Source organism: Salminus brasiliensis, chromosome 17 (assembly GCF_030463535.1).
Source record: "Salminus brasiliensis chromosome 17, fSalBra1.hap2, whole genome shotgun sequence".
Taxonomy (NCBI): Eukaryota; Metazoa; Chordata; class Actinopteri; order Characiformes; family Bryconidae; genus Salminus; species Salminus brasiliensis.
In genome coordinates, this window is record NC_132894.1 from 28,150,054 (window position 1) to 28,171,525 (window position 21,472).

Genomic DNA, 21,472 nt, shown 5'->3' on the forward strand with positions numbered 1-21,472 from the left:
GAAGCTTTTTGGTCATCATACTAGACAATATGTTTGGCGGACACCAAACACTGCACATCACCACAAACACACCATCCCTACCATGAAGCACAGTGGTGACAGCATCAATTTAGCTCCTTGAGAAGAGTCATAGGCTCTAGGCATATTAACACGGGCAATATTCCCTCCCTCGTTCACTTTGTTTCTAATGAAGCAGATGGTCGTGTAGTAGTAATGCAGCTTGCCCTTTATCAGCCTATGCAGTTGCAGTTACCTGACTCTGCAGTAGGCCTACATTTACCATCTTTAACATCGTGCTAAACAGTCAGGGATCTGACTGATACCTTTTAAGCTTCAAGTGTTTTGACTTGAAAACAAGGTTGAGTTCTTAGTGCTGTGCAGTTTTAGAGGTGTTCGGTGGATCCATGAGCCATAGAAAAATACAGGCCTGTCACTGAGGCAGTGCAAATGTCTTTGGCATGTAGGGCAACTTTCCTGTCACAGCAGAGGAATGAGAGCAATTTGTTTCATTCGCCTCCCTCCCCAAGACCATTACACTCTGATTAAAGCTCCGGCAGTGGCCACAGCTGCTTGATGCGCACATTCTGCAGGGACCCCAGTAAAGATGACATTATAGGTGTGTAATAAGAGAAAATGGGAGTGCAATTTCATGAGCTTAACAACAGAGATCTTTAAACTACTTCTGCAAAGGTGTGCCAAACTTCACCTGAGAACACAGATCTGGCCAAACAAATCATTGCTATAGAAGCCTATTCCTTTTAGGTGGAGGTCCTTTACAGTATCTTCACGCAGTTTTCCTCACCTCTTTTTTAAACAAACATTGTGCAAACATTACTCAAAGGTTCAAATGTACCTTTCACTCCCCAGTCCATAGAGTCCATATATGAAAACCATTGGACGGCAAGGTGGCACCATTGAAAAGGCGCATGTGTCGTACAGCTCCAGGGGCTTGGGGTGTGGGTTCAATGTCTGTGCTCTGGTCAATGTCCATGAGGGGTTTTGCATGTTCTCCATGTGTCTGTGCCCTTGTGTTTCCTCTGGGTGCTCCGGTTTCCTCCCACCTTCCAAAAACACACACACAGTAAGTGAACTGGCTATGCTAACTTGCTCCAACGTGCCCCTGAGGTGTCAGTGTGTGAGTAAATGAGTGAGTGTGATGCCCTGGAGCATTATCCAGGGGGTATTCCTCTCTAACACCCAGTGATTCCAGGTAGGCTCCAGGCCCACTGCAACTCTGACTAGGAAGCAGCGGACAAGCGGATGAATGGATGGATGTGTGGAAGTGACAAAAACGACGTATTTTCAATTCGTTATTTTTGCGATGTCACATATACGATTTCATTCCATACATCCACCTATTCAGTATACAGCAGCTGAGCCCCGCCCATTCATATTAAAATGAAGGATGTTGACGTGTGGAAACATAGGAGAACAACAAGTTACTTGTGATGTCAGATACAACTTTGCATTTATGCCCTGCCCTATGAAGTTACATGGAGTGTTTCATCACAGACTGCTACTTAATTTAGTCAAAATCAAGAGCAGCCAATCAAAAACAGATCATTTACATATATCAGTCTTAAAGGCAAAGTAATTTGTCTATAAAATGTCTATTTAAGTATAAGCGTGTCGATATGAATGTTACGATGTGGGGGAAAAAGAGAGGAAAATGGAAGTTATTGGGTCCTTTAAAGAACCTTCTATTGTTTTTTTGTTTTTTTAAGAAAACCAAAAGTGTTTTTTTATGGCATTGCTGCACTTTTAATTTCAACACTCTTAAAAATGAGTTCTTTAAAGTTCTTTAAATGGTTCTTTGAGCAGTGTCATAGAAGAATCACTTTTGATCCATGTTTGTAATAGAGATAGTATGTTAAGAGATAGGGTGTTTCCATACTTGCACTATTTAGTTTGGTCAAATCGGACTGTGTTTCTTCTTCATCCTTGGTATGAGTCATTTGGGAAAGTGTGAATACAGTAATGGTGGTCTCGGTCCGGTCCCAAACAAACTCTGTAGCGGTTTGTTTGTGATGAGAACATGATCTGACCTTAAAGCGACCCAACTATCAGGTGTACTCCTCAGGTTTGAGCAAAATGGCTTACTTTTAGCTGCTCAACCTGGTATATTACCTCTGATCCTTACTACAGCTATGAGCAAATGCCATCTCTGCCATTGCTCCATGTTAAACTGCACTATATATCTACTCCAGAACACAGGACTTTCTTCCTCTATTTACTTTCTTACTCCTTCACCAGACAGGTCTGACCAATATACAGAGAGAACGTTCTCACGTGGTTTATTGTGCCGCATTTTTGTGCTCTTGAATATTTTTGATTCTGACCAGAGCAAACAAACTACAGGTGGTAACTAAAACTAAAATTTGACCAAAAATAGAGCACGGAAAGGTGATTGTACAAGTGCGGCTCTAGCAAAATGGACATATTTGCAGTTTTCAGTAGAGTTTTTTATTAGATAGGTGCTCCTGATGGCACATCAGTTTTTGACATCGCTGTTTTCCTCTGAGTACAGGTACATAAATCCTGCACTCATCACATTTCAGTCCATTTCAGTGCTGACAAACTCCCAGACAAACTTATCAGTTCTTGTCATCGGAACCCAATATTGGGCTGTCAAGCAGTGTTTGATCGATATTGGCTGCGGACTGCATTTTATAGCAGACCCCCATAACCGTCGCTATTGATTCTGGAGCGCTTGTCTCTGTGAAAAGAATACAAAGTGAAGGTTGCTGAGTCATGCATAGGCCACTGTGAGAGTAGTGTAGCTTTTAGTAGGTGTGTGTAGTAGGTCAGCCAAGTTTTTTGCCATGCAAGTGTGATTGTCCTGCATAGGTTGGGATGGACGGGTCATTCAAAAGCTGATGGAGTCGATGCATTTTTCAATTTTACAGTCAAAGAAAAAGAAACACCTCTGATTGGGAGCTGGACTTCAGCAGTAATTACCCTGCGAATGCATGTTTGGCACTGTGGAGTTATTTATGAAGGCCCTATGTCAGGGCACTCTTTACCACTGTGATATATTGGTGCAGGCAAGCAAAACCTAGTATCTCCATTTTTTCTGTTTTTTGACAGAATATAAATCTGACTGCTGGTTTTTACAGTGTGCCACAATGTTATGAATGAGTGGACCCATAGAAATGCTCCAAAATGACTGGGATTAAAATATTTTTACATTAACTTCCATTGAAAGTTAGGAAGGTTTTTTCTTTCTCCTGTAAAGTTGTCATTTCGAAGATGCAACAATTTTGTCAGACACCAACAATATACATATTTTTAATTTCATCTTAATTTTCTCCTCAATTTTATTCATATCCAACTTCCACCTTGTACCAACGACCCCATCACACAATGCCACCATGGCTGTTTGAGCAAAGGCTATCATGTGCTTCCTTCAAGTCACATAAATCCAGCTAATTGCATCTCTTTAAACTGCCGCTAAAGCAACGCAATTGGATGGCTCAGCACGCTTGGAGGAGAACACTAACTGCCAGAACTGTTACATCGACCAACAAACTAGTGATTGGAAGAGGAAAGGCCATTAGGCAGTAGTGGTGGTAATCACTGGGGATTGAACCTCAGTGTCATAATGACAAGCACTTTAGACTGCTGCGCAACTCGAGAGCCTGAATTGTTATCGTTGAATTAATCTAGCAGTTGCAGTTTAACAATTCTGACATCTGGAGATCTGGGGCTGCTGCAGCTCCCTCAGCACCCCCACATCCCACATCAGCGCATAGGTAAATGAGTAAACATGTTACTGCGATGCAATTTGCTCTTAAATCCTGTGGTGTGTTTTGTGAATCAGGTCCTTTGTGTTTGTACCTGTTGGTCCGTCAGAATTGAACAATGTGTAGTCGCGACCTGAAGCCAAAAAACCACCAGCTAATGGTTACTGAAACCACTGAGAGTCTTGTCAATGTCAGTTTCTGAAATTGAAGTAAGTGTATTTCTTATATGGTGGTGTTTAAAAGAAGGCAAGCTCTAAATAACAAATGGTAGAACATCCCACTGTGGAGTGTGCGTCCTCTGAGATGAGGGTGGAAAAATTAACAACACATTTTGGGTTGGAAGTAAATATATAATAATTAAAAATGATGGGAATCTTCTGATAAAGTGTATAAAGTGTTACCCTGCTAAGGCATGCATCTCTTCCTGTCTGGAGATGTTGGGAAGTTTATGCTGAGCTCCCTTGCGGCTTGTTATGAATGAAGTGTCAGGCCTGTCAGCACAGAGATTTCCAGCGTACAGGAGAGGGTGAATTTAAAGTGATATTTCAGGATATTTATGAAAAATGTACTTTGTATCCTCGAAGTGATGGGAGCAGCCACCCCCTCCCTGCATTTATGATGTTAAACCTGTAAAACACTCTGCTCTGCCAAAGCCCTTTCCTATCGATAACCTTTGTTTTTTTTGCAGTAATTTTTTACTTTTTGCAAAATAAAATGACAAACACACCAGTAAAACACATTTATTCTGCTTGTATGCATTGCAAATCCCATGCCCTCCCCTATGACTAATGCTTTGAATTGTTTTTTCAAAGCGATGGGTCTTCATTTATTCCAGTTCCAGTGTGTGTGTGTGTGTGTGTGTGTGTGTGTGTGTGTGTGTGTGTGTGTGTGTTTGGGGGGGGTCGTAGCAGATGTCTACATTTTCTCAGGTTTCCATATTCTGGCTGCACAGGCTCTTGCCTGTCTGACTCCAAAACTAAACCCATACACGCAGGGATACTCTTCTGTGTTTTTCCATTATTATTTTCACACTCTGACCACCCTGGTCCCCAGCGTATCCGCACGCTCCGAGGCATGCTCCCTGACATAATGAACTGGAGGCAGGATGCATGTGGAGAATGCTATTATTCGGGCTAATCCAAAATCTCTCATTATTATATGCAGCAGAGGTCAGTACATGAGTAAGCCAGGCTAACAAAGGCACAGCCATGCTGATTATCCAAAAAACACAGCTGAAAAACGAGGAGAAACAGGGAATCACAGGGATAAAATGGAAGAGAATGCAGTATTTCACTGTCACGCAAAAACCTTGTATCTTCAAATTGGCACCTTTACAGCAAAGGGACAAAACCTTCCTAACTTGTCAATGTGAAGAGATTTATTCCTGGTCATTTTTAAGGGAATTCCTTTGGTCCATTCATCATTTTGACACAATGTAAGATTCATGTTATATCAAAAAAAAAATGCATTGGGTATGCATTGGCATCATGTTCCCGCTGGAATACGCCCCCTTTAGTCGGACTGAGTGGCAAAACCTTCTGCAGAACGGCCTCGTTTATTAGGAAAACGGCAAACCAGGAATGAAAGGCAGTTGGACTCGACAGCGATCCATCCAAGTTACTAAAGAACCAATGGTCCATGTGTAGCCAGAAACGTCCAGCCAACTGAGGCTCAGATCACACTTATTTAGAGGATATAGCCTCATATTTGAGAGCACAGAGTGAAATGAACGGTCTTAGGAGTGTTTTCCACTGTTGTCAGGCTCATGTAGTAGACTGGCTCATCCAGGTTTGCTAGCTTTCCCTTTTATTTGAGCTTAGCATGTCGCTAAATTCGCAACTACAGTGGGCTTGGTTTTTATCCCATCTGTTTTCAGAGCATGACTTCACCACTCAGTGAGCTCCCACACATTTCGATGCCAGGATTCCAGTTGTCCATTTGTTTCTCTTTTCTTGAGTTTTCGGCCCTCTCCTGCTGAATCTGTTTGTACAGTCAGTCACACAACAGCTCTTTGAGGGCGTTCATACTGAGCGCTAACGCCACTTGACACACCTGACGTCAGTGGGTGTATATTAGGTGGCAAACTGAGGCATGAAAACCTGACCTTATGGCCAGACAGTTGGGTCAGAGCATCTCTGAAATTATGAGGCTTGATGAGAAGTGGTGAGACAGTGGTCTGAGGAGGGACAAGGTGTTAGATACATCAATTAAGCTGTCAGATCCCGATCACAAAATATGTGTAATGATTGTTACGGGAGGAATGTGGCAGAACACACAGTGCCTCATACCCTGCTGTGTATGGGGTTGTGTGGGTTACAGTGTGTATGCTAACCCCAGGCCACTGTTGGAAAGGCCTGCAATGGGAATGTGAGTGACGGTGCTGGACATTGAAGCAATGTCAGCAGCATCACCTGTCTGATGTTTTCTTTTACATCACTTGGATGTCTGGGTTTGTGTGTGCCTTTTGCTTAGGGGAAGGGACGGCACAAGTATAAACTTAGTTAATGGATACAGAGGAAATTGTACCCCTGGTCAATGCTTCATATATATATATATATATATATATATATATATATATATATATATATATAAATATTGCTTTCCAGTGTATCTCCAAAATAGTGCCTTTACATGAGAAGGCAAAAATGTGCTTAACGTTGAATGAAAGTTAATGTAAAGTAAGAGTTTATTCCAAGTAATTTAGAGCATTTCTATTGGTCTGTTCATCCAGAATTATTTACACAGTATAAAGAGCCGCAACAGTCCAAACCTCCAATCAATAGAGACAACCTAAAACGGACAAAAATTGAAAATACATGTTTTTCATTAGACAGCAACAATATCTGTATGTATATATTGTGAAAGCTCCTTATCTGGACAGTGTTTATTTATTCAGTAAAACACTAATATTATAATAAATACAAATAATATTCATTCAGAAAGTCAATCAGTGGGTATTGATGTAAAATCATGTGAGCTGGTGATAGAATTGAGCAAATCCATGCGCTGGCTGGGGGCGTCCAGGAGAAACCAAGAACAAGCTTTGTTAAAATTATACATCCTGTAAAGGTACTGTTATTCTTACAACAGTGATGATTCATGTAATGGTGTACTAACTCTAGTATATACCATACTGTGTAACAGCATGTAATAATGTATATGAATATAGTCCCAAATGAGGAACAGATGTGGGCAGTAATTAGTAATCGGCTGTGGGGGGGTTGGAGCTGGAGATAGAAATGCCCATCCAGGACATAAAGAGTCTGAGTGGGGAAAAGAGACTCCGTGACACCTGAAAAGCAGAGAAGCGTTTGTCAGGAAGCTGCCAAAAAGTGTTAGTGCTTCTCCCACTGCTTGCTTTGTTTAGACCCACTGGGCATAAAGGGATGAGGCTGGAGGGGAGAGAATCTAAACCTGCTGGATGAACCATGACAAGCAGAAGGGGATGAAAGCTCAGCCCTGAGGTTGTGGGTGGAAGCAACCAGCCTGATCCACCCAATGCACGATGGGGGGGTTCAAGGGGTGTCGATAGAGCATTCTCTGAAATAAGCAGCTTCACCCGGTAAAGCCTTCCAGCAAATGTCACCACCTGAAGTTATGTATTATGTAGGCGCCAGGACACACATCAATCAAATCTAACATTTGAAGCTTCACCCTCTGAGTCTGACGAAACAATGTTTTTCCGATGTTCAGAGATCAGCTATGAGTAATGCACACAGTTTTCCCTCATTATAAAGGTTGATCAGACATTTTTAAATATCTTTTGCATTACAAATAAACAAAATGTATGCCTACAGATGGTGGATGCTACTGTTTTTAGCTGCACTCCCAGCCCTGTATTGCACAGTGTTGTCTTGTGACAACACGTACAGTGGCATGCAAACGTTTTTTGGTTTTTAAAGGAACATCTAAACAACCTTCAAGAATTCAACAGAACCTTTTGACCGCAAAAAGCTAAGTATGTTTGGAGACAAAAAAGGTGCACAATCCCCTGAAAAGAATACTTCTCCCACTGTTACGCAAGCAAGTGAATCCATCATGCTTTGGGGTTGTGTTGCAGCCAGTGGCACTGGTTCCTCACTGGTAGAGGAAAGAAGGGATAAACACACCTAAAAATCCACAATGTGCTACCTCAAGAGGCACAGGCTAAAGGTTTCCCCTTACCTTCAAATTAGACAGACTTCAAATACGCAGTGCATGCAAAACAGCCCAAGAACTCGAAGCTTTTTGCAAGGAAGAATGGGCGAAAATACCCCCCCAAACAAGAACTGAAAGACTTCTAAAATGTGAAATGTGCCAAAGGAGGTATTAAGAAGTACTGACCATGCAGGATGCCCAAACTTTTGTCTCTGGTGCTCAGCATTGGATACTACTGTTTTTCGCTACACTTTGGTTGTCTTGTGACTATAAGTACAGTTCCACGCAAACAATTTTCAGTTTTTAGATGAACATCTAAACTAGCCTGAACCTTTTGACCGCAATAAGCAAAGTATGTTTGGAAAAAAAGGTGCAGAATTTAATGAAAAAAATACCTCTCCCACTGTTAAGCAAGCGTAGTGCAGCCATCATTCATCATACAATCAAAACAGCTTTGGTTATTGGTTCTTCCCAGTGGTGAACTACGACTGTTGGACCTAAGCCTTTATTCCAGGCCACAGATGTTATATCTCTGCTAGAAATAGGAGCAAAAACACCTCTATGATAAGGTGAGTTTCTTTAAGCCCTCTATATGTAATTCTAGTAGCCATGCACTTAAATATTTTGGGGCCTTATAGATAACCACAGATATTTAGTGCTTGTGAAAGAACATTCCATGTTTGATTTCAAACTAATAATGGACATAAATATCTTATGAATATTTCACTATGGACCTTCTGGAAGTCCTAGATATGTCACTGAATATGAGCAGTAGTCTAACTGGATTTCAGTCAGATAGAAATGAATGTCAGTGTTCCAGGACTCTTTATTAAAACAGTCTCTGATAAATGTAAGTGTATGTACAAGGTAGAATATACTGTGTTTAACCCTTTCACACATTTAACACTCCAAGGCTTATTACACATTAAGGTTTGACTGGTGGGGCTATTCTTTGCTAATAGAAGTTTGTAATAATGCTTTCTGCTTTTTAAGGACTTCAAATGCCAGTGTTTAACCTGGAACAGACAAAAAATGTGCATTGTTTTTTAGCTTAGCAGAAACATACAACTAGGAGCACTGAATAATAAATATGGCCTGATCTAGCACTGGGGGAAAATGACAGATTTTTCCAGCTTTGGCATTTTTGTTGTCTTGAAGAGCAAAAATCATTGAGAACATAGTTGTGAAAACAGACATCAGTCAGAGATGGTCCAAACTGAAGTCTAAACAAATCCCTTTTGGGAATTACAAAAGTGTCAGCAAACCAAATGAATGAGAGATTTTCCACGTTCAGCATTTCACAGACAGGAAACTCTCTGCCATTGAACTAGTGGGGGTAGGACATGAGGAGTGAGTTTGACAGAGTTGTTTCCTCTCGTTCCTGGGCTGTACATTATTCATGATACAATGTTAAAAACCCTTTTGAGCCATTGTTCATTCTTTTGTGGTCAGGACACCAGATGGGGCAGAGGATGCGGCTGGATTACCGGTGTAATTATCAGGCCACACCTGTTTTTAAAGTCCAGTTTACAGCTTATGAGCGCCGTGGTTATCAACAGCTTATATGCATTACTGACAAAACTAAAAGGAGGATGATATAGCAATAAACAGCTATAAACACTTGATACAGTAATACAGGGAAATACAGTAATTAGATTTATGTTTTGTATTTATATAATACTTAAAGGTGCACAAATAGTAAGTATATGACTTTGGTTAGGGTGCCAAATGCTCCGATGTTTGCTTTACACTGAGTCTATTCAATCTAATTATTCCTTACCGGACAATGCTGCTGCCCTTTCGTTGTGTCCTCTTAGCGTGATGTGCTGTTAGCAAGCTGAAGAGATTGTAGCTAGTTACCTTTTAGCCTTACTGCCAAAAAACAATGTCCTCATATGAGGCCAAAGGGTCAAAGTTTCATGCCGCAGAGAAGCAGAAATGTAATGTCCCCATATGAGGATGCAGGGTCTCAGGAGGTTAAGGTGGTGGTGGAATCCTTCAAAACAACATAAATAAACAATTAAGTGCTAAACATAAGTCATTGTATTGAGCATAAAACATAGACCCTAGGAAGAAACTGGAAATGCCTTGAATGATTAAGTATATTTGGGTTAGTGGAAATGTTATAGATTTAATTTTTTGTGGGAACATCAGACTGGCCAAATATTCTTTTTCTCTCCCAGCAAAGGCACTGCTTAATTGCTTTCACTTCAGGCGAATGCCAGCATTTATAAGAATCAAACAGACTTCAGCAAAATCTATTGGATATTATATAAAAGTCCTTTACTCAATCTCAAGTTATCTTTTTTCTATTTCCCAATTTGGATCATCAGTTAGCCAACTTATACATATTCTCCCCCTTTCACATGCAATGCTCTCGAAACTGGGAGGGTGAAAGCCCACACACGCACCAGTGTGTTCGGAGGAAGGCGCCACGTACCCGGCTCTGATGCATCAGCCAGCAGATGCCAGTGCTGGCCATTACTGCACTGAAATGTGAGGAGATAGTGCCATCTACTCACCCTGGAGAGAGCAAGGCCAACTGTGCTCTCTTGGGACCCCAAGAATGCCGATGGCTAGACCAAGATTTGAACTAGCGAACCTCTTGTCATAGTGACGGCTACTTATTCCGCTGGACCACTCAGGGCCCCATAAATCCTTTTGAAGTGTCATCAGTTCAGTGTTCGCGTGCTAACATTGGTGTCTCTCGTTGCAGTTTAAAACACAGGGTGACAACGAACTCAACTTAGACAGGAGCACTTTGCATTCAGAATTATAAACACTGTGCATTGGCACTCTCCCGTGTGCAGAAGAGCTCTTCAAACTTTGCCCTAGACTTGAAATACTCAACTGTAAATGCTGTGGCAGTGAATGCATCAGTGCCTGTTTGTCTCTGAAGGAGTCTGTCCAGAGAAAACTCAGCAGATGATAGGTCCCCAGCAATATTACCCAAGCTGTTGTTTTCCATTTCAAGGACATGGAAATCATTACCTGTCTCCTGTGCAAAGTCCCAGATACGTTGTTTTCAAACCCTCCAGAAGGTGATTGGCAGCCTGAATTGCCTGCTGAAAGTGTGCCGCAGAAAGTCCAGAAATGGCCTTTCTGTCAAGGGCGCTCCACAGCTACTAAAAGAGCGGCCTTGTGGCCTGGGGAATCGCATGCCCTCAGTTCCAAAGGACTTTCAGACGCCTCTGGGTTTCAGTTGAACTGCATTGTCTGGCCAACTGTGGGGTGTGATTCACAGGAGAAATTCCCTGAGGCCAGACTTTTCTCTCTCTCCTTCAAGTTCAGCTTGGGCAGCGAGAAGCCTCAGAACCTTGTTGAAAGGCCGAAAACAACGGCAAGGTGGTTCAAAGCCTAGATGACTCCTCATGCTTATTCATTTGTTCGACCAGCGCGAGGCATCAAGCAAGTTTTGAAGTAACTCACCACCCTCCGGTTTGTGCGGCAGCTGTCCGTGGTTGTACCGTGCTGTCTAGTATTCTGTAGATCAGGTGGGAAATATGACCTGAGAAACAGGGGTAGGAGGATGATTTACAAAGTAAAGGAATTTTGAAATACTGCTGATCACACTTGTCCACTGGTGATGTGGATGTGGTGCTGTATATGGATGAACACTTCATGATGAATGGACCAATAGAAATGGTCCAAAATGTCTTTACGTTATCAGATCTATTCAGTTATTGTTCTCATAACAGTGACCAAATTTCTTACTAACGTCTTGGTGCCAGATAAACCAGTACGCCCTCAGATCTGTTGTGGTGGCACAAGGAAGCGGTGGTATTAAGGTTATGGCTGGTCTGTGTATCTGTCTAATAGATGTCATATATTTCAAATCTGGGCAATGTATCAAATTTCTCTATGGGTTTTCTCCAAACTCACCTTACGTTGTCCAACATGTCCAAACGGACCTATTCAGAAACATGGCCAGTGCTGTGTGTTCTAACCCTGGGGTTCTGTAGGTTCTGCTCTGATAGCAAGCCATGATCATCCTAAAATGTTAGCTCCTACTTCATACTGCCATCGCCCCCACCCACTCCTGATCCCCAAACTGTGCCATGGTGTGAACATACAGTGCAATACCTTCATCATTAAAGCTGGCTACCAGAGTGGCAGCAACCTTAATGATCACAGCTACAGCTGGAGTGATTCAGCATTTTTCAAGGTCCTGCATCGCCTTTTTATCTTATATCCAGGAAAAGCTGGGAGACACATGCTGACAGTAAATTGGCGCCCGCAGAGAAAGAAGAGGTGCAGAGGTTCTCCTGGATTGGGGTGTGTGCAGATTAATGAGGTGTGCCATCTAACCTTGCATACTGTCCTAGCTCCAAGAATCAGCTAATTAAGCATGTTCCATATCAAGTGGTTCATGCGCCGTGACCAAAAGGCGTATCTCAGTGCCTTGGGGAGGGTGAGGTCAGCGCTCCTCATTTGTAGAGCAGGTTTGTGGAATGCAGTAAGCAGTCTGCATGAAACATAAGCAACAACAAAGTAGCAACGGTTTCTGCGTCTCCTTCTCTTCTTCATTATCTTCTGGTCTTCTTCTATTTGTCTTCTTCTTCCTCTGGTCATATCAGGGACGTCCAGATCAAGTCATTTTGCCCAAGTCTCTTAATGCTGAGCATTGGTCAGTCACGATCCGATCTTTGTGTTTGTGTAAATAACACAGGCACAGTTTAGATAAGATCAGCTGCTGGATCTGAAGAAGAGAAGGAGCTGAAGCTGAATCAGCATCTTATGGAATCCAAAAGATCAAAAAGACCAGTCTTCAAAAGATGCACTGTCCTACTGTCTCTCTCCCTTCCTCTTACTGTCCTACTGTCCCCCTTTCTCCCACCCTTCCTCTTACTGTCCTAATGTCACTCTCTCTTCCTCTCATTGTCCTACTGTCTCTCTCCCACCGTTCCTCTCACTGTCCTACTGTCTTTCCCTCACTCTCACTGTCCTACTGTCTCTCTCCCTCCCTCTCGCTGTCCAACTGTCTCTCTCCCTCCCTCTCACTGTCCTACTGTCTCTCTCCCACACTTCCTCTCACTGTCCTACTGTCTCTCCCTCCCTCTTACTGTCCTAATGTCGCTCTCTCTTCCTCTCACTGTCCTACTGTCTCTCTCCCACCCTTCCTCTCACTGTCCTTCTGTCTCTCTCCCACCCTTCCTCTCACTGTTCTACTGTGTCTCTCCCTCCCTCTCACTGTCCTACTGTCTCTCTCCCACCCTTCCTCTCACTGTCCTTCTGTCTCTCTCCCTCCTTCTCACTGTCCTTACTCCTCAATTTTAATCTCTGTTTTGTTTTTTTTTTTTTTTTTTTTTTTTTTTTGGGGGGGGGGGGGTTTCATGTTCATTAAAAACACAAATTTAATACCATGATACTTAAGTTTTTCTAGAGGGTGTCTATGGGCTTTTGTTGGTTGGTTAGTGCCACATGGTTACTATGGTATTTCTAATGATCAAGTGTGTTGCAAGATGTAGTTCTAAATGGTTCTTAACATACTGGCATGCCCACGGCACCACCCAACACCGCCCTGATGCCATTCATCTGTGGCCGTTCAGTCCAATGAGCCCAGGTGAACGGCATAAAAGGGCATGCTCAGTCTTACACGATGAGGACAACTGATGTGAGTACAGGAGTTTTCGTTTGGGTTTGGGGGAGGGTTCTGTTAAGATATGTGTGTGGATCTTTCTTGGGATACTAAAAGTGAGTGAGAGGAGTGAGTGAGCTTGAATGCCTGCACTTGATGTTTCTTAATATCAGCTGTGAAATGCATCTGTGGGCAGAGCATGGATAGGTCATGCTTTCACTCTAGGAATTGCAGACATCGATGGCTACAGATTAGTTATTGAACTAGCAATTTCCTGTTGATGGAGCGAACCTTTCACCACTCAAGAGGTCAGGAGGGTGCAGTGGAGTTCTACATAACTGTTCTGTTTGTCTTTTGTCTTCATCATTGTCTGCCCTTGTCTGCTGATGGGGCTAAGCAGTGATTTGTCGTTCACGGGTGCTCTGGGCCTCTGCCTTGGTTGCCCTTTTTTTCCGTTCATGTTCATCAGTTGGAATTCCATCTCATTTTTGGGTGACGGTGGGGCTAGATGCTCAAGAGCACTTTCATTCCGTCCTCTATCGTCAGCTCCTTTCCTGCTGTTACAAGAAGATGAATCAACATCTGCCCAGATGTTATTATGGGTATTTTTGTTTGATTGATTGGTTTCTATTTCAATTTACTTAAATAGAAGCTGATCATTTCATTTGGTGTCTTTGTCATGTCTGGTAAGATTGTGTCATCCTTGAGATCTTCAAACCCACTCTGTGGGGTTGGCCCTTGTGGGTCTCCATCTCTTTTTTTTTTTTTAAATGCTCTCAACAGCACTTTCATTCTCAGCTGGAGCGTCCTTCACCTTCAGCTCATTTCCCCTTGTTACAAGAAAAATCAACCTCTGCCCAGATGTTCGTTTGGGTCTTTTTTGTTTGATCGATTAATTCTATCTCAGTTTACCCACCTAGAAACTGGTCACTTGGGGTCTTTATCATATCTGCCAAGAAATTCTCAGCACTGAGGTCTGCAAGCTGACGTTCAGCAATCTTTTTACTGTCCACTGTGGTTTCATTTACAGCTGACTCTTTATCTAACACATCTGTTAACACATTTATCTGACAGCACTAAAGATGTTAATAGCTGAGCTCCAGGAATCTGATCAGAAATCTCTAGTGCTCTTGCCTGGACCAGAGCAGCAGACATCAGTATCACAATGTTGAACATTCTGTAGGAAGTAAGGAAGTACAGTGTCATAAAACATTCTTCACTGCTGCTGATCTTTCTTTCCAAATACTGTGTATCTATATGACACACGTGGTAAAGATGAGTTAAATGGTTTGTAGGAAATGGATCTTATAGTGAAGTCACTTAATCTCACATTGAAACTATGAGAGTCCAACTTTTAATTGTTGTAAATCTCAAAAATAGTATTTTTAACAAAACCAAATGACAGACATGCATTTTTAAAAAAATAAAAAATATGGACGTTGTGGTTCTTTTGCCTTCCGTTCTATAAAAATGAAGCCAAAATTGTCAGCCATCCTGCAAAATTTGCAACCATATTAGAGACCAGAGGCGGAGCCAGCGATGCCTCCTTTTATTAGACCAAGCCTCTGAGATGGGAATTGTAAAATACTCCATAGCACATCTAGCTGTTGGTCCCTTGCCATGCTGTTTTGATTGGTAATGATCTCACTGTTCGGACTGTCTGAATATTAAGTTGTACTATAGTCATGCAACATAGTCTTGGCAGCAAAAACCACAGAGATTTAAATGAACCACTCTTTAATGCAGTATGAATCAGAATAATTTGTCTTTAAATATTAATAATTAAATAAAATTAAATAATTAATAAAATAATTTATATATATATATGTCACTGTATTACTGTTCTTCTTGTTCTTCCTTTCTTCTATTCTTACTCCTATTGGTGGTGTTATTATTGTTCTCCTCCTCCTCCTCCTTCTTCTTCTCTTACTTATTGTGTTTTTCTCCATTGTGTCTCTAACCACATGGGCTCCGTACGGGGCCATTTCAGCTTAATCATTCTGTGCAACACCCGCCATCTCACACTCAATTTGCCCTCTCGAGATCCCAGCATATAGTGATTCAGTAGATGCTCCTCTGGGCCAGATACGGTTCATTGGAACAGCGCTTTCCATTTAAAACACTCAACAGGAGGATATTGGTGCGCATTGACAGAGGCTTTAGCTAGATCAATGGGCTTGTGTGTTTTGGGTATGAATAATCTGTCCTGAGGGTAATCAGAGAATCTTATAGGTAGAAAATCAGAGCGTAGTTAAAACACACGAAGGAGAATCCTCTTGGTGAAGCATTGCGGTTTGCGGTTGATGAATCGGAAAAGGAGTCTCTACTGTCTATTGATTTCTTTTACGAATGATTTACTGTGATAGGCCAACCATATGAGGCTCAGCTGAAACCCACTGCAATAACGGCATGATTCATTTTGACCAGCGTTTTCATACGGAGAGCTTAATTTACTCTGACATCGATTGTCTTCTCTCATGCACTGCACCTTTCCCCATGTTTTTGATTATACTGTACATGTTTAGGTGTTGTGGGTTCTTGATTATATGGCCTGGTCTTGTGGGCTCTTGGGGTTACAGCAAACAATAACTAATCATAGAAACACATACAAACCAAAGAACCCAAAATGCAGTGCAATGAACATGCATTAGCATCAACAACACTAGACCAGCAACAGAGCAAACACAGGGGTATATAAGCACTAGACACAAACAGGAACACCTGGGGGAGGATAACGAGAGTGCAGGGCTACAAAGGAGACACAGATGGGAACACTAACGACTAGGCGGGGCTAGGGTGAAGACAAGGGTGGAGAGACGAACATAAAACAGAGCCATGTATGGAAGAGCACAGAGGGAAACCAAGACCAGGAAGAGAACAAACAAGTAAAAGACATAGACATGTTACATGCTTAGAGAGATGAGCGGTAACTGATTGTACTGCAACTGAAGGCATTTAGAAATGTAGATTTAGTAAGATAGAGTAAGATTTAGATGTTTAGCTTGTTGACCTCAGAGGGAAATGCATCAGCACATATTGTGAAGAATATTGTCATGCTCACTTACAGCGCAGAAAACATGGAGAAACATTTTCTCTGGGAAAATAAATAAACATCTTAAGTCTAGTCTATATATTTAATATTTAGAAATACGAGAAAATGTATAAAACAGAATAAACCAATACCTCAAGGTAAACTCTCTAAAAACGAGTATACTGTAAAAATGGTTTGTCAGTCAACTGAAAGTTATCAAGCTAATTAACCACTTTTATTCAAATAAAATAAATTACTTGAATAAATGCTTGTGTGTTTTGGGTATGAATAATCTGTCCTGATGGTAATTAGAGAACCTTTTAGGTGTTAAAACACACGAAGGAGAATCCTCTTGGTGAAGCATTGCGGTTTGCGGTTGATGAATCGGAAAAGGAGTCTCTACTGTCTATTGATTTCTTTTACGAATGATTTACTGTGATAGGCCAGCTATAAGAGGCTCAGCTGAAACCCACTGGATCTCGCAATAACAACATGATTCATTTAGACCAGCCTTTTTGTCAGAGAGCTCAATTTACTCTGACTTTAATTTGCCTTGATAATGCACTGCTTAGTACAAAATTGCTGAATTTATCTAGAAGTAGCTTTTTAAAAAAGTAACACTAAAGACAAATAAATGTATTAAATAGAACAAACCAATATCTTAAAATTTCTAAAAACTAATATACTGTAAAAATGGTTTGTCAGTCAACCGAAATTTCCCAAGCTAATGTACCACAACTCAAATAAATAATTTCAATGAATCAGTGTTTCTTTCAAAATTCATATTTACGCTGTTCAATAAAACCAGTTCAAATGCTTTATCAACTAAAGCAAATGTTACATGGTTGTTTAATATTCTCATAACAATCTTAACATGAAACATATTAGATATATTGACTAAATGTAAGATGATTTCACTTTGCAATATTAGTTTTGCAGTGTCTATTGTACACCGTCATATCAGAATATTATAACTACCCCTGGTTTGGAATGAACTCAGCCCATTATATCAGCACCACTGAGAGCACTGTATAGCAGCACCTAGCAGTAGTTATTTAATTCCAGACTGCAGTACATCTGTTTCTCTGCATACTTTATTAGCCTCCTTTCACCCTGCTCTTCAATGGTCAGTCCCCCAGTACTGACCACCACAGAGCAGGTAGTATGTGGGTGGTGGTTTATTCTCAGCACTGCAGTGACACTGACATGGTGGTTGTGTATGTAAATGTTAGTCTCTTTCAAATAATAATACCTTTACTTCTACTCATAGTTTTGAGTCCCATTTTAGTCATTTATATTCCCAATTCTTTCCCATAGTTTGTAATTTTTTTATTTTGGTTTAGTACATGGACTGCTGTAGCTCACCCCTCTCACTTTAGAGCTTTTAGATCCAAACTGAGAACATCTAAGCTCAACAAACTTCACTTCCTACGCTGACAGAAGTCGGATGTGCTCAGATGTTCTACTGTAGTTGTAGAGAGCTCGGTGCTGTAGGTGGTATTTGACCTTGTGCTTTTTCCCCACTCCTACTCACGCTGACTTGACAGTAGCTGGTAGCTACTGTATTTCTGTATTTCTAAAGCAACAGTGTTTGTACTTCACGCAAGCTTTGCTCCCATTGCTCCCTAGCTTATAATACACAATGCTAATGCTTAACTCAGTGACAGCTAATTATCAGCAGTTATATTTGCTTTGTAAAAGTGACTGGCAAATCACAAATCTGTAAACCCATGCCAGCGTCGGTTACAGCATGGAGCTTTTTGACTGATTACTCTGTAGAGTCTTGCCTTTTTCTGCTGCCTCGTCCATCATCTCCAAGCTTAATATCACTGCCCAACATTTCCACTCAAATGTGGATGCACTGTAGTAAAAGAGTGGCTGGCGAAATGAGCCTAGCGATAGATCACAGGCCCTGCTCCGCCTCTGGAACAACACGGCAGCGTGACAGATCCAGAACATTGTAATATTAGGGCTCATTGCTCTGACTGCTGGGTGGAAAGAGTGTGACGTCTTCAGTAAGTCAGTCTGCAAGCTAGGACTGTCTACGTTTCAGTACAAAAATCCAATAATGGCATTTAGCCCACAACCATAGACACGGTACTGATTATCTCTTTAATACTGAGACAAAATATCAATCTGTCTCCATTAAAGTCTCATCTGTCAGTACTGTGGTTGAATTCATCGTGATATATGAATACTGTACGCAGCACAAACTAATATTTTGAAAGAGCACATTTATCACTGCTATCAGACCAGAAACTCCAATCTCCAAAATGTATTTACAAAAACTTTACAGGAGAACAAGGTTATCTCTATATCTTAAAGCAGCATTGTTCGATAATTGGTATTTCTTGATCCTGGGCTCCCCCTACAGCTGGAAAGTGTAACTCATGCTTTGAGTCACCACTAAAGGACATGATGACACATGCATTTCTGGACAAGCTGAGAGATAACGAACCAGCACTCAAAGTGAAATGTGAACAGAGGCAGTACAGTAATATTGCTGTATTTTACACAAATGTGAATAAGACTAGATATGCAGCATTATGCTATTCTCGTGAGCTTTGACCTGGTCATTTCACTGAAGTAACAAAGTGCAGTAGCAGCTTTCCGGCCTGGCATAGCAGTGTTAGAAACACTGTTCTGCCTATTACCTGTCAGTGGAGAATCACAATGATCTGGATATGGTAGAAATGCTACATATTGTTGCTTTAAAGGGTACATTTTCTCATTTCTGGCTCAGGTTTCTATGTCACAAGCCACCTCATTACAATTATGCCCCTTATTCGAACAGCTTTGCCACTAACACTGAGTTGTAATGACAGATTATGAATATAACAGTGTCATATTATAATTATCATTAGCATTTCTTAGTTATATACTCCTGTGTTTGTGTCTCTGCGGCATGTTCGTAGGGTGCTGTGGCTTCTAATAGTGTTTGCAGGATGAGTGTAAAGTTATTTTTATGGGATACTGACATCTCCAAACTATCCTACCAGATGTGGTACTGTGTAATTCCAGCATTATGGAACTTGGAATGATGAAGGATGACTTTGTAGAGATTATTTGAGGACTTTTTGAGGGCTTGGTCCTGCCTGAGAGTGACTGTTGAGAACTTCTTTAGGAGTTATTTTTTTTACTATTCTACCATTACTATTGCTACTGCTCTTCTCCCTCATCTGTATGTTCCATTAGCATTTCATAACACAACACCATCTTGCAAAAAAAAGAAAAGAAAAAGAGACCTGAAACAGTTTGATGGTAAATATTTACAGGAATAAAGTTAATGCAGATCGGGTAATCGTTCCTTAGGGAAGGATGACATATATATATATATATATATATATATATATATATATATATTTATTTATTTATAAGGGGACATACAATAATTGCAAGCAGTATCCTATACATTTTATAAGCAGAAACATTGTGTGACAATAGGCATCCAGCTGGTTCATGTGTATATAGATGTATATATAAACAGATTATATCAAATAAGGGCTATATTTGACAAATTCTATAAAAGGGGCCCAAATCTAAATGTATTTATTCCAGGCCTCTCCAATTATCTCATCTTCTCTTCTTCTCATAGCGAGTACTTCCCTAGTACATTGTTTGAATGAGATAAGTTTCACAGATTTCCAGACCCAGAGAATCCACCTCTGGACCAGCAGTAAATAGTTTTTCCAATAGAAACACCCTAAAAACAGCAATTGTAGGGTTAGGATCCACTGTCCTCTCACAAATATCAGAAACTGCTTTGAATCCCCACCGAAATATTGCACGACCTAACGTGGCTGGACTATAATGCCATCTTGAGTACTCAGGGTTGGTTCCAGGTATCCACTTGTGCACACACACAGCTTCTATAATATATCCTTAGTATTGTAAATGAATGGGACGTTCAGAACATGAGCCTTAGGTCTCCATGCCCAATGGCAAGCGTTGATTAAAAGGGTATAAATTAGAACATTTGGGCCGGTAATGCAGTGGAACGACATTCTCTGGAGTGATTAAAGCCCATCCATAGAGTTATCCAGAACTGATCATGCAGCCTGACCTCACTAATGCTCTTGTGGCTGAATGTAATGAGATCCTCACAACAACGTTCCCACATTTCTGAGAAGTATAAAAGCCGTGAGGTCGTTACTGTAAAGGGTGGCCAGGATTTCAGAAGAATCGCTGGATAAGCAGGTGTCTACAGACATTTAGGGAACATAGTGTGGAAATTTGCTGCTAATACATATATTTTGCATAGTGTAGCAGCTGTACAATTACATTTTAGAAAGCTGGTCCATTGTGTTTAGTGTGTAAAACGTGTCCCAGTAGGTTCACAATGAGGAATCAGCAGAATACCAGAATTAGCAGTATAACTTCTTTGCCCAAGTCTATTGTCTGATGAGACTCTCAAACCCCCAGCCTTGTGGATTCTCTTTAGTCTTGTTTCTGGTCTTGTTTGGGCCTTTGTGTATGATGTTATGTCTAGCAGTGAGAACATGTTGAGGTGTTATCCATTATCTATTTTTTCACTAATGTCTCCTTTTGTGTTCCTGTGATCCTGACAAGCATGGGTGCTTGTCATACAGCTTTGTCTTAGTCATGCTGTGGTAAATTGTGGTCCAGACAAGACGGTTTAGTCAACAGACTTTCATCAGTGCTCACAAAGACACCATTCCACTTCAGGGCAGCTATCACTCCTGCTTCTGTCCAGTCTAATACTCGTGCTTCGGGTTAGCATGTGAACAGCTTGTCAGGTCCACTCATTCTCTTTGGGCCAGGCCTGATTCTAAGCATAGTCTGCTCCAGTGCTAGTCTGTGTTTAGGATTTGTTTAATATATTGAATCAAATTGGATGCATTTAGTGAAAATGACACGTTTCACTGGTGAAAATGTGCCAGATTACAAGACGGTCTTTTAGTGTTTGCCAGCATGTGTGTATGACACTCACGTCCAGGCCAAACACACAGAAAAAAATGAATC